The 22,897-nt window shown below is 36.8% G+C and overlaps 1 pseudogene; it reads left to right on the forward strand.

Moving 5' to 3' along the window:
- Positions 1-1,207: 1,207 nt before the first annotated feature.
- LOC141708371 (flotillin-like protein 3) lies at positions 1,208-22,577 on the forward strand (annotated as a pseudogene).
- The last annotated feature ends 320 nt before the right edge of the window (positions 22,578-22,897 follow it).

Below are 22,897 nucleotides of genomic sequence, written 5' to 3' on the forward strand. Positions count from 1 at the left end.
TAGTTGAAGAATCTAAAATAACCTCTGACACTGCTCAAGTTGTTCAGGATGAAGAACAACAAGCTACAGAAGAAACAACAAATTCTGATCAAGTTAATTTGGAAAAGATGACAATTGCTGATAAGAAGAAGCTGTTATGGAAGAGAGTTATGGAGAAGCTGTTATGGAAGAATCTAAAACAACCTCTGACTCTATTGATTATCCTTCGAGACTCTTTTGGATCATCCGTTGATTGAAACTTGGGTCATCCGTCTAAGCCTTGTAGAAACATTCGTTGAAAGTATTTCCATAGCAGTTGACTCAATTTTATTTATGCAAAATTACAAGGCATCTAATATTTATAATTAGCCAACCTGTTGTGCATATCATTCTAGTAGACAACATGACTTAGAATATTCTACAACTTCTAATCTTTCAAGACATTATAGTATACATGAATGTGCTACAAAAACTTATTTAAACATAAGCTACTCTTTCAACCAATGACAGAGTAAGATTATTCGTTGAAAGCTACAATTACACTTAATTAGATCTACTAAGGTGTTTTGGTAAAATATCATCAAGCCTACATTATATTCCTAACAATAACATTGTTCAATTACTACTTAAACAACAAAATACGATACAGTGTTATAACAAAATCCTAAATAGAATATAATTGGAGGTTCAACCAATGATAAATATAAAAAAAATTACGTTGTTCTGCTGGGTTCTAATACAATCCTAGATAGATAGAATATGATTAGATATTAAACCAATTATAAATATAAAAAGGACTAAATTGTTCTAATATAATTTAAATATCAAAATATGATATAATGATAAAATCGTAGAATCTTTTTTGAGGGTATGATAAAATCGTAGATAGAATATGACAAGATATTCTTGTACTTAATTATATTATATACCTCGCCGAAAAATGATTTAATTCAATATATGTATATTTGTTGATATCAAAAAATTATTAATAATAAAAACAAATTGAAACAACATTGTAATCAAATAAAGGCTGCCCGGGCACTACTAACACATGGAGATGAATTCAAATCGGAGTAGAACCCCCCTATATTCTTTGAATGCATATAGGAGTATGAATGGTCGAGGCTGGGTGAATCTCCTATATATACATCTGCATCTGCGTGCTTTTATTTTATTTTACATAAACTTTCTGCCATTGTCAAATTACTATTAAGTTATAATAGTCACCATGATGTATAAGGTTGTTGGCCCTTCTGAGTACTTGGCCATTACTGGTCTTTTTATCAACGAAGTAAACTTACAAGGAAAAAATATATTTACCCATTCCAAAAATGCGTCAAATTTGACATCTCTCCCGTTAACTATAACTTCAATGTGCAAGCTATGAGTGCTAAAAAACTGCCATTCGTGCTCCCGGCTGTTTTCACCATCGGTCCACGTGTTGATGATCATGATGTTGGAAATAATACTAACTATTACAGCAACATAGAGGCAATTATATATTGTAGTTAGCAAGGTAAGGCCAAGATAACGTGTGGCGCCCTCCAAACCCGGGTCAGAAGTTTTGGGGTCCACACACACCTTAATTATAACCTGCTTATATCCAAGATAAAGATAATAATAATATATGCAGTGACCCTACTTATCAACCACCACGGACCGCAACAGGTTAAAGTATGCACACAAGCCAACACACTAATATATTACAAACCGTTCAAATCTCAACTATTTCAAACTCACACTGAGTATCAAACATTATTACAAACTTTTACAAACTTAAATTATCCCAAAAGAAGCCTACTAGTTCAACTTCCTCAACCTGAACCCCTAGCTCTCGCGCTGGACTGGGGATCCTCGCTACCAACTGGTTCCTTTTTAACTGGAAAGAATATAAACAACATCGCACAAATGAGCTAACTAGCTCAGCAAGTCACAATAACAAAACTGAGAATAATGATCATCAGGTGACTATGATTATGATATCAAGTGAACATTGGATTATGATTCAGAATTGGATAATATACTTTTAATTTAAAACCAAGGTTAGGCTGCTGATCAGTCACGCACTAACCCCGAGCAAGGCACACAGCATTGCTCTAACTACTGGATCCAAGGCACACATTGGCCTAACTTGACCATTATATGGTCTGACCACGAATCTGGTCCACAATTTTATAAAAAACAATCCAATTCTAACATAATAACAGAATATGCAATAATAAACAATAACCAGAATCATTAACAACAATGAGTGTTTAACAATGAAAGGGTTTCAATCTTTGTAAGGATCAATAAAGTAGTTTAAAAGCTTGAATGCTGGGTAATGAAAGAATTGGATAACAAAAGAACCAATATTTCAGGGTTTCAAAGATTTGGGCTCTCAAAGCATAGGATACAATGGTTGAATGTACAAGTAATTCAGTTCAGTGTTTGGGATTTTGTTTGCATGTATTTATGGAATAGTATCGTATATTTGAGGTTCGAGTTTGGGTTTACAATAATCAATGGCTTAGAAAGAATATGGTTCATGGCTCAAGAACAATAACTGAAATCAGGGTTTAGGTTTCCGTGCTTCAAAGCACTTGCAATGTCAACAAGACTATCAAGAATTTCAATATCTCGAGAAAGTTCAGAACACTTGCCTGGTATTAGCTCACTACTCTGTACTCGCTTCCAATCACAATCGTCTTATTCCTCAACTATCTGTTTCCCTTTCCTACGCCTTGCCTCTTCTGCTCACATATCATAAGCATTTATCAATCATCAACTCACAAGATTCTATTCAACGCACACTTCTATCTACCCTTCGTTTTACCCAAATCCGATTAACGGATTGAAATCTATGCAATAACGAAGTAAACACCGCATATATAGACCGATAGTCAAACAACATGTCACGTATAACACTTAATACATCACGTAATCAATGACATATCATTTATAAAGAAGTCTTAGGTCATAAATGTACTTTCGGGTATTTAAAATAATTTTTAAAATATTTTTCGGAATTAAAATGGGTCGTTGGATCAATTTCGGTTTAATAAACAGGGTTCGGTTGGCCAATTCTGGCTCCGAAACAATTTTAGAATAATTATCGAGCCTTGAAAATAATTTAGAATAATATTTTAAAGCTCGAAACTATTTTTCAGAATTTTTAAATCATTTTTAATAATTAAATCTAATTAAATAATTAATTAAAAATCAATTAATAATTAATTAAATCAATTAATCAATTAATTTTCAAATTAATTGACTAATTATTTAATTAAAAATTAACTGAAATTAATTAAATAATTAATTCAGATTTATTTGTGAATTAAAAATAATTTTCGGAATTAAAATAATAATTTTTAGAATTTTCAGAAATTAAAAACGAATTTTTATAATAAAAATAAATGAGAAATATGATTTTTAAACATTTTTAAAACAGGAATCCTATTTTTACAAAGTCTGGAAACTACAGGGACCAAACTGCATCGTCCCCAAAACTTCAGGGACTAAACTGCAATTTTTACAGTCCAGTCGCCGGAAAACACAGGGGTGGCCGGAGAACACGATTCCGGCCTCCTCACCTTGCCACAAGCTACAGATCACATCTACACAACACCAGGAACACAACCATGCAATCAAAACAACCTAACAATCCCTGAGTTGGCCGAAATTTGGCCGTGAAATTTTCCAGTTTCCGGCGAACATCGGAAAACTTCAAAACACAACTCCCTTCTCTACAGACCTCGTTGGTTCATGAAACTTATACGACTGGATTGCTAATTTCACAGAGAACACAACCCACTATATCACAACATCAATCTATCACAGAATAAGAAACCCCCAAATTTCAATTAAGAACATTCATACGGGTTATAAACCCTAATTTTAAAATTCGAAAATCAAACTCAAATTTGAACATGTTATTGAACTCCAAATCAGACGTATGACATATGAAAATCATCAGGAAAACAAGCTCTACAACATGCAATCATCAAATCATACAAACAATCATCCGAACAAAAATTCATATTTTTAATATAATAAATTCGAAAATAATTAAATTTTTAGAAATTCAACCTTTGATTCTGCAGTGAAACAAAGCTTAGAATCTGATAGTACTCCTTGAAACCTTCAAATCGGTTACTCTAACTTTTCAAACGGATTTCACTAACGCCTTGAATTTGTGGTTTGATTCTCAGAAAGGTTTATGAATATATGATTTTTCTCTGTAAAATTATATATTTATCTGTCTGCAAATGATTTTGATACGAAATAAAATACGGTAAAAGGCTATTTATAATTACGGAAAATTAGTATCCCGTTGGATCATTCCGGATATAAAATGGTACGTTTATTTATAAAAACTGATCCAAACGGTATCGGTTTTCGGGATAATTATCCAAATCAGTACAACTTGTACTGCGGTCTTGGTCTCAGCACCCAGTTACACGTACTACGAAGTGATAATTGGGATAGTTTAATAAAAAGCTCCCGTTTATCGAAAATACGGGTTTTATTAATTTACCGAAACGAATATTGTATCGAAAATGTTGTGCCGGGACCCGCGCAGGACAAACCGTACGCCGGATCGAAAAAGTCGAAACATGGAAAATGCTCGGAATATTACAATTAGGTTAGGAAGGAGTTCTCGGAAGAGTTTTGGGTTCCAAAAACGTAAAAACGATTGACGTCGGTTGGTTCCCATTTTTATAAAATAGATTTTAATTACCCGGAAAAAGATTTTAAAAATTTCATATGATTCTTATAAATCTATAAATCAACATAAAAATAATTAGGAAGATATAACAATTATCTATATTTTATTTTGGACATATAAAAATTAAAATACTCAATTAATATTATTTTTGAATATTCAAGTACATATATCACTTAACAATTAACTCACAGAATAGATACTGAACACACATATTAATTATTTAATAGTAAAAAAATAATTACACGTTATATCCCGGATATTACATCCTTCCCCCCTTAAAAGGATTCTGTCCTCAGAATCTCCTAAGAAAACAAATGAGGGTACTTTTCTCTCATATCACTTTCTAACTCCCAGGTTGACTCTTCAACCTTTGGGTTTCTCCACAATACTCTTACTAACTTTATCACTTTATTCCTTAATACTTTCTCTCTTTCCACTAAAATCCTTATTGGATTCTCTACATATGATAAATCTGCCTGAAACTCTATTGGCTCATATTCTATTACATGCCTGGAGTCTGGATTATATTTCTTGAGCATCGATACATGAAAAACATTGTGAATGTGCTCCATGTGCGGAGGTAACGCCAATTCGTAAGCGACTTTGTCAACGCTCTTTAGGATCTCAAAAGGTCCGACATATCTTGGGCTTAGCTTCCCTTTCTTCCCAAACCTCGTTAGTCCTTTCCACGGTGATACTTTCAATAATACTAAGCTCCCTTCTTCAAATTCCATGTCTTTCCTTGACTGGTCTGCATATTTCCTCTGACGATTTTGTGCGGCTATTAATCTTTTCTGGATAAGTTCAACAACTTCCTTTGTCTGCTGTACCAATTCAGGTCCGAGTATTTTGCGTTCTCCTACTTCGTCCCAATATAATGGAGATCTACATTTGCGTCCATAAAGGGCTTCATAAGGTGGCATCCCAATGCTGGCGTGGTAACTGTTGTTATAAGCAAATTCTACCAGGGGTAAATGCTCGTCCCAACTTCCTTTGAAATCAATAGCACAAACACGTAGCATGTCCTCGATTGTCTGGATTGTTCTTTCACTTTGGCCGTCCGTCTGCGGGTGATAGGCCGTACTCATATTCAATTTTGTTCCCAAACATTCTTGAAAACTCTTCCAAAATCTTGAATTAAACCTTGGATCTCGATCAGATACGATAGACACTGGAACTCCATGACGAACTACAATTTCTTTTAGGTACATATGGACTAACTTGTCGAGCGAAAATCTTTCATTTATAGGCAGAAAATGAGCTGACTTGGTAAGTCTATCCACTATAACCCAAATGGCATCATTATTAGCCCTTGTCCTTGGTAATCCAACTATGAAATCCATGGTAATATGTTCCCACTTCCATTCTGGAATCTCCAATGGCTGTAGCAATCCGCTTGGTCTCTGATGCTCTGCTTTAACTCTCTGACAAGTATAACATTTGCTAACCCATTCCGCAATTTCCCTCTTCATATTTGGCCACCAATAATTCTTCTTTAAATCTCTGTACATTTTGGTACTCCCTGGATGGATGGAATATCTTGAACTATGTGCTTCTTGTAAAATTTCATTCTTTAACTCCGTCACTGGTGGAATCCAAACTCTTGAAGAAAACCTAAGAATACCTTGATCATCTTGTTGCGTGCATAATTCCTCACCTATCAAACTATTTATATCTTGATCCATTACCTCTTTCTGGCATTTCTTTATTTTCTCCAATAACTCCGGGTGGAAAATCATACTGTATACTTTTGCTTCCTCATGCTTGCAAATTCTAACCTCCAATTCTAATTTCTGAAATTCTTTATATATTTCTTCAGGTACAGATAACACATTTAACCTTTCCTTCCGACTTAACGCATCTGCTACAACGTTCGCCTTACCGGGATGATAATTAATCGAGCAATCATAATCCTTGATCAATTCTAACCATCTCCTTTGCCTCATATTAAGTTCCTTCTGGGTAAATATATATTTCAAACTTTTGTGATCCGTGAAAATCTCACACTTTTCTCCATACAAATAATGTCTCCAAATCTTCAAAGCAAAAACTATGGCTGCTAGCTCCAAATCATGAGTAGGGTATTTCTGTTCGTGTGGTTTCAATTGTCTTGACGCATAAGCAATCACCTTGTCGTGCTGCATAAGAACACATCCTAGTCCTTTATGAGAAGCATCGCTATAAATTACGAAATTCCCTTGATCGTCTGGAAGTGACAAAACAGGTGCCGTGATTAATCTCTGCTTCAATTCTTGAAAACTTTCTTCGCACTTGTCGTTCCATATAAACTTTTCATTCTTTCGTGTAAGCTTTGTTAATGATGTGGCAATCCTTGAGAAATTCTGAACAAATCGACGATAATATCCCGCCAATCCTAGGAAACTTCTTACCTCAGTGGGTGTTCTCGGTCTCTCCCAATTCGTAATTGCTTCAATCTTTGCCGGGTCCACTTTGATCCCTTCATTACTGACTATGTGTCCTAAGAACTGAACTTCCTGTAGCCAAAACTCACACTTCGACAGTTTAGCATATAACTTCTTCTTCCTTAAAATCTCCAAAGCCGTTCTCACATGTTCCGCATGATCCTCTTTCATTTTGGAATAGATTAAAATATCGTCTATAAACACAATAACAAACTTATCCAAATACTCTTTGAAAATTCTATTCATCAGGTCCATAAATGCTGCTGGGGCGTTGGTCAATCCAAAAGACATCACTAGAAATTCATAATGCCCATACCTTGTTCTGAAAGCTGTCTTTGGTATATCCTCTGACTTGATCTTTAGTTGATGATATCCCGATCTTAAATCAATTTTGGAGAAATACTTGGCTCCCTTCAATTGGTCAAACAAATCATCGATTCTGGGTAACGGATACTTGTTTTTGATTTTCAGCTTATTGAGCTCCCTATAGTCAATGCACAGTCTCATGCTTCCATCTTTCTTCTTGACAAATAATACCGGGGCTCCCCACGGGGATACGCTGGGTCTAATTACTCCTTTTTCTAACAATTCTTGCAATTGCCTTGCTAGCTCCTTCATCTCAACAGGCGCCATTCTGTACGGGGCTTTGGACACCGGTTCTGTTCCAGGTTCTAAGTCGATCGCAAATTCAATTTCTCTATCTGGAGGAAGTCCTGGTAATTCGTCGGGAAATACGTCTGGAAATTCATTCACTACTGGAATATCTTCAAGTTTTGCTGGCTCCTGACTCCTGTCGATTACATATGCTACGAAATGCTCACATCCTTGCCGTAATAATTTCTTGGCTTGAATCATTGTTAAGAACTTCTTTACTTGTTTCTGACCTTTGAACGTTACTATTCTTTCGTCTGGCATTTTCACCATTACTTTCTTATTCCGACAATCTATCTGAGCATCATGCTTAGATAACCAATCCATCCCTAATATTACATCAAATTCTCCTAACTTAAATGGTATCAAATCTACACAAAACTTACTACCAGAAATCTCAACCTCACAATTTCCACAAACTTGGTTCACAGTTACACGTTCTTGATTTGCTAATTCCACAGTCATTATTTCATTTAAGCATTCAACTGGACAATTTAATTTACTAACAAAGTCTTGTGAAACAAACGATCGAGTTGCTCCCGAATCTATTAACACTTTGGCACATAAAGAATTCATATTAAGCGTACCTGCCACGACATCCGTATCCTGGATAGCATCCTTCACTGACATGTCAAAAACTCTAGACCTTGGAGTCTCATTCACGGTTGGGGTAGATCCCATAATCCTCAATGCATTATTGACTGGGGCTGGTGTCTTGCAATCCCTGGCCATATGTCCTGGCTTCCCACATTTAAAGCATGTAAATCCAATGGCTGGAACCTTCACTGCTGGATTCCGGATAGGCTGATCCTTATTTGCTGGCTGATTTCGGCACTCCCTTGAATAGTGCCCTTTCTGGTTGCATTTAAAACATACCACATTCAACTTGTTACAAACTCCTCCATGCTTCTTTCCACAAATTTGACAATCTGGAAAAGTTAATCTCAACTGATTCGGCTGATTTACATTAGCTGGACGATTGCCCTGTCCTCCGTCTCCTGCATTTTGTCTTCTGAAATTAAAATTTCTTCCTGGCTGGAACTTGCCCTTCTTGAAGTTTGGAAACTTCCCTGTTTGTGACTGACCCTCACTTCCCTCAACTTTCCTTTTCTTGCTTTCCTTATCTTTCTGGAACATCTCACTCTCTGTCTCTGCGATCATAGCCTTCTGTACTACTCCTGCATAAGTCTCCAATTCAAAAATAGCTACCTTCCCTCTGATCCATGGCTTCAAGCCTTGCTGGAATCTCTTAGCTTTCTTTCTATCAGTATCAACATACGACGGCACATACCTTGACAATTCCTCAAACTTCCCCTCATAATCTGTTACCGACATATTCCCTTGCTTTAACTCTAAAAACTTCAGCTCCATTTGATCCTGAACAAACTGAGGAAAATACTTTTCTAGAAACAATTCCTTGAACCTTTCCCAAGTAATAACATCTGTACCTTCCAATGTCTTCACCATCTCCCACCAATAGGTGGCTTCATTCTTCAGATAATAACTTGCAAACTCAATCTTCTGTTCCTCCTTCACTTTCACTAAGGCAAATGCCTTCTCTATTTCCTTTAACCAAACATTTGCTTCAATTGGCTCTAAGGAACCCTTGAATTCTGGTGGGTTTATTGCCTGAAAAGTTTTGAAGGTTACCTGGGGATTGGTCTGTCTTTGTTGTTGTTGTGCTAGGTGAACTGTTTGTTGAGCCAAGATTTGAAGAATCTGGGCTACTGCTGGGTCCATAGGTCCTGGGTTCACATTCGGTTTGTATCATCTTGATTGTTGTTGTTGTTGGTTTCTTCATTTCTGGTGTTGGTGCGGGTATTTCTTTTAGGAGGCATTTTCTGTAAAGAATCAATCAATTTATTTAGCTTTTAAATCAAATATTTGCATAAAAGAAAAGTTTTGTAAAACAGGAATATCTCTTTTTGAAAATAGTTGTAACTAAGTAAATTGCATGCTTCTTTACAGAATATAAACAGTTATGGAAAACAGGGTACATGGTATCACAGGGTATAACTGGTGCAATAAATAAGGTAAAGTAAAACAGGTGCAATAAAATAAATGACAGTGCTGGAAAGGAAAAAGGTACTGATATATATAGATCAAAGGTTTTAGGGTAGTACAAGCGTAAAGACGCTTCGAAGGTAAAAGCAAAAAGGTACAACAACTTACTCACTAGTCAGAATAGCTAGTCTATAAATACAACTCAAAAGTCTACTGATACACACTACACACTACTGTACATACTATATAACCATAACAACACTTCTCAGCATCTCCATCTCTGAATCTCTGGCTCATGGCAAATCTGGACCTCCTATCTCCTCAAGCTCCTCTAGAACCCACTTAGCCCACTCGACTAGGAAATCAGGGGTGATGTCCTCATGTGTAGCCTCAGCAATCCTCACAGCAGCTGCTCTACGAAACGCCTGGAGCCTCTCTCTAAGTCGCCTCTCACCACTCCCCATCTCTCTGGTACGCATGATATGCAATAACTCCTGGATCTGACCCTGTAGGAATCGCTGCTCCATAAGGCAAGCCTCAAACTGATGATATGGGACAGGATAGGAAGAGAACTGGAAAGGTACTCCCGTGACTGAATGACTAGTAAATCCTGAATCCGCAGGTGGGGGTCCTCTGATAGGTGGCCTCACGCCTGGAGGTGGAATAGCCTGCAGTGGTACGGGCTGCAACACCGGTGGAGGTAGAATAGCCAATGCTGGTGGAATAACAGGACGTGGATCCGAAAACGGCACTCCAACTGAAGGCTCTGAATGATCAGCTGATACAGGAATAAAAGAGTCGGCCATCTCTGCTATCTGAAATCATATCGTAATATAAGAATCTCGCAAACTATACTAATACCTGATATACAGAAGCACTCACCCTCTCAACGTTCTCTCATCCTATGCCTTACTTCTAATCTTAACCCTCTACCCATTCCCGTTAACCTAGGCTTGTGTCAGTGACTTATAACCTGTAGCTCTAATACCAACCTGTGGCGCCCTCCAAACCCGGGTCAGAAGTTTGGGGTCCACACACACACCTTAATTATAACCTGCTTATATCCAAGATAAAGATAATAATAATATATGCAGTGACCCTACTTATCAACCACCACGGACCGCAACAGGTTAAAGTATGCACACAAGCCAACACACTAATATATTACAAACCGTTCAAATCCCAACTATTTCAAACTCACACTGAGTATCAAACATTATTACAAACTTAAATTATCCCAAAAGAAGCCTACTAGTTCAACTTCCTCAACCTGAACCCCTAGCTCTCGCGCTGGACTGGGGATCCTCGCTACCAACTGGTTCCTTTTTAACTGGAAAGAATATAAACAACATCGCACAAATGAGCTAACTAGCTCAGCAAGTCACAATAACAAAACTGAGAATAATGATCATCAGGTGACTATGATTATGATATCAAGTGAACATTGGATTATGATTCAGAATTGGATAATATACTTTTAATTTAAAAACCAAGGTTAGGCTGCTGATCAGTCACGCACTAACCCCGAGCAAGGCACACAGCATTGCTCTAACTACTGGATCCAAGGCACACATTGGCCTAACTTGACCATTATATGGTCTGACCATGAATCTGGTCCACAATTTTATAAAAAACAATCCAATTCTAACATAATAACAGAATATGCAATAATAAACAATAACCAAAATCATTAACAACAATGAGTGTTTAACAATGAAAGGGTTTCAATCTTTGTAAGGATCAATAAAGTAGTTTAAAAGCTTGAATGCTGGGTAATGAAAGAATTGGATAACAAAAGAATCAATATTTCAGGGTTTCAAAGATTTGGGCTCTCAAAGCATAGGATACAATGGTTGAATGTACAAGTAATTCAGTTCAGTGTTTGGGATTTTGTTTGCATGTATTTATGGAATAGTATCGTATATTTGAGGTTCGAGTTTGGGTTTACAATAATCAATGGCTTAGAAAGAATATGGTTCATGGCTCAAGAACAATAACTGAAATCAGGGTTTAGGTTTCCGTGCCTCAAAGCACTTGCAATGTCAACAAGACTATCAAGAATTTCAATATCTCGAGAAAGTTCAGAACACTTGCCTGGTATTAGCTCACTACTCTGTACTCGCTTCCAATCACAATCGTCTTATTCCTCAACTATCTGTTTCCCTTTCCTACGCCTTGCCTCTTCTGCTCACATATCATAAACATTTATCAATCATCAACTCACAAGATTCTATTCAACGCACACTTCTATCTACCCTTCGTTTTACCCAAATCCGATTAATGGATTGAAATCTACGCAATAACGAAGTAAACACCGCATATATAGACCGATAGTCAAACAACATGTCACGTATAACACTTAATACATCACGTAATCAATGACATATCATTTATAAAGAAGTCTTAGGTCATAAATGTGCTTTCGGGTATTTAAAATAATTTTTAAAACATTTTTCGGAATTAAAATGGGTCGTTGGATCAATTTCGGTTTAATAAACAGGGTTCGGTTGGCCAATTCTGGCTCCGAAACAATTTTAGAATAATTATCGAGCCTTGAAAATAATTTAGAATAATATTTTAAAGCTCGAAACTATTTTTCAGAATTTTTAAATCATTTTTAATAATTAAATCTAATTAAATAATTAATTAAAAATCAATTAATAATTAATTAAATCAATTAATCAATTAATTTTCGAATTAATTGACTAATTAGTCAATTAAAAATTAACTGAAATTAATTAAATAATTAATTCAGATTTATTTGTGAATTAAAAATAATTTTCGGAATTAAAATAATAATTTTTAGAATTTTCAGAAATTAAAAACGAATTTTTATAATAAAAATAAATGAGAAATATGATTTTTAAATATTTTTAAAACAGGAATCCTATTTTTACAAAGTCTGGAAACTACAGGGACCAAACTGCATCGTCCCCAAAACTTCAGGGACCAAACTGCAATTTTTACAGTCCAGTCGCCGGAAAACACAGGGGTGGCCGGAGAACACGATTCCGGCCTCCTCACCTTGCCACAAGCTCCATATCACATCTACATAACACCAGGAACACAACCATGCAATCAAAACAACCTAACAATCCCTGAGTTGGCCGGAATTTGGCCGTGAAATTTTCCAGTTTCCGGCGAACATCGGAAAACTTCAAAACACAACTCCCTTCTCTACAGACCTCGTTGGTTCATGAAACTTATACGACTGGATTGCTAATTTCACAGAGAACACAACCCACTATATCACAACATCAATCTATCACAGAATAAGAAACCCCCAAATTTCAATTAAGAACATTCATACGGGTTATAAACCCTAATTTTAAAATTCGAAAATCAAACTCAAATTTGAACATGTTATTGAACTCCAAATCAGACGTATGACATATGAAAATCATCAGGAAAACAAGCTCTACAACATGCAATCATCAAATCATACAAACAATCATCCGAACAAAAATTCATATTTTTAATAAAATAAATTCGAAAATAATTAAATTTTTAGAAATTCAACCTTTGATTCTGCAGTGAAACAAAGCTTAGAATCTGATAGTACTCCTTGAAACCTTCAAATCGGTTACTCCAACTTTTCAAACGGATTTCACTAACGCCTTGAATTTGTGGTTTGATTCTCAGAAAGGTTTATGAATATATGATTTTTCTCTGTAAAATTATATATTTATCTGTCTGCAAATGATTTTGATACGAAATAAAATACGGTAAAAGGCTATTTATAATTACGGAAAATTAGTATCCCGTTGGATCATTCCGGATATAAAATGGTACGTTTATTTATAAAAACTGATCCAAACGGTATCGGTTTTCGGGATAATTATCCAAATCAGTACAACTTGTACTGCGGTCTTGGTCTCAGCACCCAGTTACACGTACTACGAAGTGATAATTGGGATAGTTTAATAAAAAGCTCCCGTTTATCGAAAATACGGGTTTTATTAATTTACCGAAACGAATATTGTATCGAAAATGTTGTGCCGGGACCCGCGCAGGACAAACCGTACGCCGGATCGAAAAAGTCGAAATATGGAAAATGCTCGGAATATTACAATTAGGTTAGGAAGGAGTTCTCGGAAGAGTTTCGGGTTCCAAAAACGTAAAAACGATTGACGTCGGTTGGTTCCCGTTTTTATAAAATAGATTTTAATTACCCGGAAAAAGATTTTAAAAATTTCATATGATTCTTATAAATCTATAAATCAACATAAAAATAATTAGGAAGATATAACAATTATCTATATTTTATTTTGGACATATAAAAATTAAAATACTCAATTAATATTATTTTTGAATATTCAAGTACATATATCACTTAACAATTAACTCACAGAATAGATACTGAACAGACATATTAATTATTTAATAGTAAAAAAATAATTACACGTTATATCCCGGATATTACATAACGGTTAACGTAATAAAGCATGTAGGTAAACAATAAACAAGTCAGTAACTGAAATACCGAAGAGAGAACAGAAATTGTACCGATAACCATAGTTTAACAGAGCGAAAGAGTGACTGGAAAATATGGTAGCCAGTAGATACAAAAACACCAAGAAAAAAAATACAGCTGAGTCGCCAGGCCTTGCTCGAAGCCCTGACTGCTCTTGAAGAGATAGTTGCCCCCACCTGGATGCGTTGGGATGCTATGCAACAATTCTCCAGGATAAAACAGCTCCGAGCTTTGAGTTGACAGCACCTCGAAAGCTCAACTTTGACTGGAACCTCACTTCGTTGGGAAATCACTATATAAATATGGGAGAGCAGAGAGTATAGAGAGGAGAAGAAGAATGAAGGCTGTGTTGTAAAAAACTCAGAACCTTAGTCCTCTATTTATAGTAGAGACTAAGTGAAACTGCCACCCCATTTAATATTAGAATTAAATTGTACAATTAATAGATAAATCAAAACTGATAATTTGAATTTAAAATAAAATTATAACAGCTTATTCATTAGTCCCTCACATTATTTTAGATTTAATTTTAATTTGAATATATTATCAGTTACAAAGTTATTTGTTAAGTATCCAGGTTCAATGAATCTGACTAAGCCCACTTACAAAGTGACTCAGCCCAATTCAGAAACCGAACCCAGCCCAACAGTTATAACCCAGCCCAAACTGATAAATAAATTCTAATTAAAATATTAAATCACACAAATAAATAAAATCCTCACCCAGGTCACCTCACGTACGCAAGACACCGAGACATTCGCCCAAATCGCCCTTCGACCCGACCCGGTCCGTTCCGGTCCGGTGCTTGCCGTGGCGGGGTGGGGGGGCGGTGTGTGCGTGTGTGCGCGTGAAGCATACAAGAACATAATGCACCATCACACACCTTAGTAGTTGTACACTACCCATGTGTGTGATACTATATAAAGCCAATACCTCCTTTATTTATTTTCAGTGTGGGACAAAATAAATTCTCTTTTTTCAAGCTCTTTCAAGCCATTAAGTTTAACTCTAATTCTCTATGGATTTCATTAAGAAAAATTCTTAAAACCATACATGAAAGTTTAAGTTCACATATCATGGAACAACTTCCAATCCTTCGATTTTAGGATTATCATCAAGAGCATAGTAAAACTATGATCTAAAAATCCAATTTTTTTAACAATCCCCCACAAATCCATACAGAAATGCGATCAGGTTTTCCATCATGACTTATTTTTCGGAGTCGGTACCCTTCCGGGCTTGAACCCTCCTAAGTCCTCTACTTCAATGGCTACCGGATTCAGATGGAATGTTTCACCTTCCTTAATATGTTTAGTATAACCATGTTCCATAGATGACGACAAGTCAACGGCTATGGTGCCAATCTACGGCTTTGAGATATTAATGATCTTGTCTCGATCCTGTTCATCGAATGCTTCAAGGAATAACCCTTTCCTCTAATTGCGACCACACAATTACATTCACTTAGCTGGGCATCTCCAGAGATATACTGCCTCTATCTCGTCAAATGACTTGATCCCATTCAGAGTTTTAATACTCTTACTTTTCTAGCAGTGTCGGTACCTTCTAGGTTTAAAGGGGATAGACTAAGATACAACAGTATCATCTATGTAGCAAAGGTACTACTAACTCATCCTTATAGCTTGTTATTACCACATTGAATACACTTCGAGGGATCTCCTCTCATGTGTATTGGGTTCCCACTGTTGATGAATTAAGATGGGTTGACAAGCCCATCCCCAACCTTGACTTGAGGACCACTGCAGGTTCCAATCCTTTAGTCAAAGGATCATCTATATTATTCTCAGTTCCTATGAACTCTATAGCAATAATCCTATCAATCACTAAACCCCTTATAGACTTAAGTCTAACTTGGATGTGTCTCTTTGTTTTAGCATTATTCTTTTTACTACTAATCTTGTCGATAGCTGTTCGACTATCACAGTGAATAGCAATAGCATGAAGCGGTCTGCTTACTACAGGTATCGCAGACATAGGTCCGTGTAACCATTCAGCCTTCATCCCCGTGGCATCTAGTGCACACAACTCAGCCTCAAATATAGACCGAGTCACTATAGTCTGTCTACTTGACTTCCAGGATATTGCTCCACCTGCCAAGGTGAACACATATCCAGTCACTCCATTGGAACCAGACTTCTTAGCTATCCAACTTGCATCACTGTACCCTTTAAGCACACCAGTAAATCTCCTGTAGTGTAAACTAAGGTACATTGTGCCTTTTAGATATCTAAGTACTCTATTAACAGCATCCCAATGACCCAATGAGTTCTGTTTGGACAGCTTGTATATCTAGCCAACTTAGACACGGAATATGAAATATATGGTCTAGTACATTTAGCTAGATACTGCAAACTCCCAATAATCTGAGAATACCTTAACTGAGATACAGGCACTCCTGAAGTATTCTTGACAAGGGAAACTTTAGAATCATAAGGTGTACTAGCGATTCTACACTGTGAATAACCATATTTCTCAAGTATAGATTTCTCTATATAATGAGATTGAGTCAAGGTTATTCCCTCAGCTGACTGAATCAGTTTGATTCCAAGAATCATACTAGCCTCACCTATATCCTTCATTTCAAAGTGCCTTTTCAAGAATTCTTTTATCTCGTTAATAATATCAATATTGGTTCTAAACAGTAAGATGTCATCCACGTATAGGCATAGGATAACACACTCACTACCTTTAACTTTAGTGTAGACACACGTGTCACTTTCATTAATCTTATAATTGAATGGCAATACAGTTTCATCAAACTTTTTATGCCAATCTCTGGGAGCTTGTTTCAAGCCATAGATGAACTTGATCAACTTACATACTTTCCTTTTACTGCCAGATGCAACAAATCCCTCGGGCTGGTCCATATAAATCTCTTCTTAAAGTTCACCATGAAAAAAAGTGATCTTTATATCCATTTGATGGATGATAAGACCATGGACGGAAGCCAATGCTATAAGCATTCAGATTGTTACCATCCTAGCAACTAGAGAGTATGTATCAAAGTAATCAATTCCTTCCCTCTACTTAAAACCCTTAGCTACCAGTCTAGCTTTGTACTTATCTATTGAGCCGTCGGGGTTCAACTTCCTCTTAAAGACCCATTTGCACCCAATAGTAGAACACCCAGGAGGGAGATCAACCAACTCCCATGTTCCATTAGAAATAATAGAGTCAATTTCACTATTCACAACACCCTTCCAATGCCTAGACTCCGAAGAATTCATAGCTTGTCGGAAAGTTAAAGGTTCATCCTCGACATTGTAAGTGATAAAATCACATACAAAGTCCTTAATTATCTTTGCACGCTTACTTCTCCTTGGTTCCTCTACTTCCTTAGGAATAGAGCTACTACTTGGTTCCGCCCCCACATTTATCATCTTTTTCACATGATCAGGAATAGAAGTCGATGTGTGAGTAGGATCTTCCTCAGAAGTTGTTTCAGGTATTCCAGTCTTCATAAGGCAGACATTCTCAAAGAATGTAGCATCTCGAAATTCAACTATCGTGTTTTCCACTATGTCATCTATGTCAGATTTTAATACTAAAAATCTCATAGCTGTAGTGGTTTCAAGATAGCCCAGAAAGATACAGTCAACAGTTTTCGGACCTAGTTTCTTTCTCTTGTGTTCAGGAACAAATACCTTAGCAAGGCACCCCCACACACGAAGATACTTAAGACTAGTCATCCTGCCTTTCCATAACTCCAAGGGTGTCTTATCCATGTGTTTCAGAGGAACTCTGTTCAAAATATGGCAATCCATATTTAGAGCCTCTCCCCACATGTATTTAGGAAACCTAGAGTTAATTAGCATACTATTAATCATATCTTTAAATGTTCTGTTCTTTCGTTCAGTAACCCCATTAGACTCAGGTGTGTATGGTGGAGTAACTTCATGAACTATACCATTATTTGCACAAAATTCATTAAAAATGTCACTCGTATACTCACCACCTCTATCAGATCTCAATCGTTTAAGTAACTTACTAGTTTATTTTTTTACTTCAGTTTTATATATAATGAATTTACGAAGTGCTTCATCCTTATGTCTAAGTAAATAAACATAACAATATCTACTACTATCATCTATAAAAGTAATGAAATATCTAAACTGGTCCTTGGTCAACACACCACCAAATTCACAAATATCAGTGTGTACTAAATCTAACAAGTTTGAATCCCTAACAATGTTATGAAAAGGTTTCCTTATTTGTTTAGCAGACACACATACTTGACATTTAGAATTCTTTTCTATGATTTATTTTGGAATCAACTCTAAGTTCATCATTTTCTTAAGAACCTAGTCTAGCATGCCATATATCCGAGGATTCAACATAGTTAATAGAAGGAATAATTTTATTATTCAAACTCCCCAAAACGGGTTCAGTATTAATAACAAATAAACCATTTGACAAGTAACCCTTGCCAAAAAATATACCAGTATGAATAAGAGCTACTTTATTACACTTGAAAGAAATTTCAAAACCACTAGAAACTAAACAACTTCCACTTATTATATTTCTACGCATGTTGTGAACATGATGCACTCTAGTCAGAGATATTATACGTCCTGAAGGGAACTTCAGATCCACGTTTCCTATTCCAAGTACTTGAAAGCTATGACGTTGTTGATAAGATACAAATAAACTAATATCAGCACAAATATGCACATTAGCTCCAGTATCTATCAACCATTCATTTGACAAATAGGTAGAAAATATTACAGGGTTGTAGGATACATACCGGTCAACATCGGTTTCAGAAGCCGTAGCCTCACCAACGAACATTTTCACTACGGGCCCACTTGCGGTTCCAAGCACAGCATTCGCTTGCGCTACCACCTCGGTTTTCTTCGCTTTCTTCGTAAGACAGTCCTTACTCCAGTGCCCAACCTGCCCACAAGACCAACATGGTTTGTTTATCTTGGGTTTCTTGGCCTTGTCCTCGTCACTCTTAGGTTTATTACTATTAACTTTCTTAGCAACAACCTTCCTTTTCTGTCCTATAGTTGCTACGTTTACCTTCGAGGTACCATGCTCAGTTGGCATCACATATCCCTGTTTGGACTTGTGTTGTACTTGGACCGAGATGTCCAACATAAGGTTGGTCCAGGTAATCTCTCCTTTCTGTCTTTTCAGGGAGAGAGATAACTCTTCCCAAGACTTCGGGAACTTTTCAATCACGCTCATAACCTTGAACTTCTCAGGGAGGTCCATTCCAGACTCCTTCAAAGCATGCACTATCATCTCGAACTCATGCACTTGCTAAGTCATGGACTTATTGTTCACCAGCTTGAACTCAAGGAACCTTGCCACATAATATTTCCAGACCTTGTGAGTTAGTATTATGTGTTTGGTCCAGTTTCTCCCATAAGAGTTTTGCGGAGTATGCATCAGAAGAATAGACATCAAATAAAGTGTTTGTTAGAGCAGCCAAAATGGCCGCCCTAGCCACCCCATCCTTCTCAGCCCACTTCGCAAAAGCCTTAACCATCTCAGCCTTCTCTTGATCTACAACCGGTTTCTCATATTCCACAACCGGCCACAAACCCTTAATAGTCAACCACAATTTCATCCTTTTCTGCCAGCGAGAAAAGCCGATGCCACCGTTGAATTTCTCCGGTAAACTAGTTAATTCAACGGCTTGTGGAAAACTATAAGTGGTCCAATCTATGACCCCAACAGTTGCACCAGAACTACTACCACCACCAAAGGGGAATCTCAGCTTCCCTAACCATTATTACGCTAAATAATATATAACGAACTATCTCTTCAAGAATGTTGGAAATAATACTAACTATTACAGCAACATAGATGCAATTATATATTGTATTTAGCAAGGTAAGGCCAAGATAACGATTAACGCAACAAAGCATGCAGGTAAACAATAAATAAATCAGTAACTGAAATACCGAAGAGAGAACATAAATTGTACCCGTAACCATAGCTTTAACAGAGCGAAAGAGTGACTGGAAAAGATGGTTGCCAGCAAATACAAAAACACCAAGAAAAAAAAACACAACTGAGTCGCCAGGCCTTGCTCGAAGCCTTGGCTTCTCTTGAAGAGATAGTTGCCCCCACCTGGCTGCGTTGGGATGCTATGCAACAACTCCTCCAGGATAAAACAGCTCCGAGTTTTGAGTTGACAGCAACTCGAAAGCTCAATTTCGACTGGAACCTCACTTCGCCGGAAAACCACTATCTGAATATGGGAGAGCAGAGAGTATAGAGAGGAGAAGAAGAATGAAGGCTGTGTTGTAAAAAACTCAGAACCTTAGTCCTCTATTTATAGTAGAGACTAAGTGAAACTGCCACCCCATTTAATATCAGAATTAAACTGTACAATTAATAGATAAATCAAAACCGATAATTTGAATTTAAAATAAAATTGTAAAAGCTTATTCATTAATCCCGCACATTATTTCAGATTTAATTTTAATTTGAATATATTATCAGTTACAAAGTTATTTGTTAAGTGTTCAGGTTCAATGAATCTGACTAAGCCCACTTACAAAGTGACTCAGCCAGCGGCGGCGCGTGAAGCACGCAAGAACACAGTGCACCATCACACACCTTAATATTTGTACACTACCTGTAATACTATATAAAGCCAATACCCACTTTATTTATTTTATTTATTTTCAATGTGGGACAAAACACATTCTCTTCATTCAAACTCTTTCAAACCACTAAGTTTAACTCTAATCTCTATGGATTTTATTAAGAAAAATTCTTAAAACCATACATGAAAGTTTAAGTTCACATGTCATGGAACAACTTTCAATTATTAGATTTTAGGATTATCATAAAAAACATAATAAAACTATGATCTAAAAATCCAATTTTTCTAACACATGATAGCCTCATGCTGTACGCTAAACTTGTGTCTTCCCATGGCAGACATTCTAACCATGTCAATGATCTTGTCATGGGTGTTATCGAGGGTGAAACTTGGGTTCTCGCTGCTTCGATGACCATGGATGAAATCTTTAGAGGAACCAAGCAGTTTAAACAACAAGTGTTTGATCAAGTTCAGCTTGAACTTAATCAGTTTGGGCTTCATATATACAACGCCAATGTCAAACAACTTGTGGATGTTCCCGGTAGAAGACTCAGATGGAGGCGGCCAATCAGGCTAAGGTAGATGTGTCGGAGGCCAAGATGAAAGGTGCTATAGGAGCCAAGGAACGAGAAGGATTGACGTTACAGAATGCAGCCAAGGTTGATGTAGAATCCAAGATTATGGCAACCAGGAGGCAAGGAGAGGGCAATAAGGAGGAAATAAGGATCGAGACGGAAGTGCATATATATAAGAATCAGAGGGATGCAGAGGTTGAGCAGGCGAATGCAGAGTTGGCAAAGAAGAAGGCCATGTGGTCTCAGTCAGCTAGGATGGCAGAGGTGGAGGCACAGAAGGCAGTGTCCGTCCATAAGGGAGGCAGCTCTGCAAATGGAGGTGGAGAAGCAGAATGCTTTGACCATGACTGAGAAACTTAGGGCTCAAGATCTCAGTAAGGCTAACATGGAATATGACATACAGGTAATTTTCTATTTCGTCTGTTATTTGCTCGTAATTATATGAAGTTGGTTGTTTTGTGATCAATTCCTGACCTTACTTTAACATGCATTGTCAAATCTTTTTAGGCTATTCTTTCTGAAACAGAGTGCAAATCGTCATAGAATTAAACGACCATGTTATTATTACTTCTGATAAAATTTTAGAGAGCTTATAGTTTGATAAAATCGAATTTATGTATGATAATTATTATATGGTAATGTAATACAGGTACAAGAGACGAACACAAAGCTGTATGCGAAACAGAAAGCAGCTGAAGCAGTTCTATTTGAGGCGCAAAGGAAAGCAGAAGCACAGAAAGCAAGCGCAGATGCTGATATGTATGCTCGCCAACGAGAAGCAGAAGCTGAACTCTATTCAAAACTGAAAGAAGCAGAGGGTACGACAGCACTAGCACAAGCACAAGCCTTCAGTGTTGGAAACCTCCTCAAACAAGTGGGAGGGAACTACTCATCTCTCAGAGATTACTTGATGATCTATAATGGAACCTACAAGGACGTTGCCCAGCTTAACTCTGAAGCGGTTCGTGGGCTGCAACCAAGGATAAATATCTGGACAGGGGCACCTGGTACTGGTGGTGGTGAGGGCAGTTCGACTGGTGGTGGCTCTGGAGGTGCGCTGAAAGAGATAGCAGGTTTGTATGGAATACTACCGCCGTTGCTGCAGACGGTAAATGGACAGACGGGGATGCTCCCACCACCTTGGCTAGCCACAGTGGCCACTGATTCTAGTAAAAATTGAAGTTCTGTATTAAGCACTTGGTCATACAATAAGTATTAAGTCTAGGTATTCTTGTTAGGTACCAAATATTATTTTGGCTACTTGTTTTACAATGTTAGGTATTCTTTGAATTGATTGCAGCTTATTATATTTTCATTTTTGTCTCCTTTTTCCCTATGTTTTGTCTATTATAGTGTGATTTTCATTACATGATTTCTTAATATTATTTTAATCGCCTTTGTTTGCCTGTTTTTCCATCTTAGCAATCTTACATTTTTCTGAACACCTCTAAGTCTAACACTTGTATTTTTAATGTCACTTGAAAGCAATTAACATGTTCG

This window comes from Apium graveolens, chromosome 1 (assembly GCF_009905375.1).
Source record: "Apium graveolens cultivar Ventura chromosome 1, ASM990537v1, whole genome shotgun sequence".
Lineage (NCBI taxonomy): Eukaryota > Viridiplantae > Streptophyta > Magnoliopsida > Apiales > Apiaceae > Apium > Apium graveolens.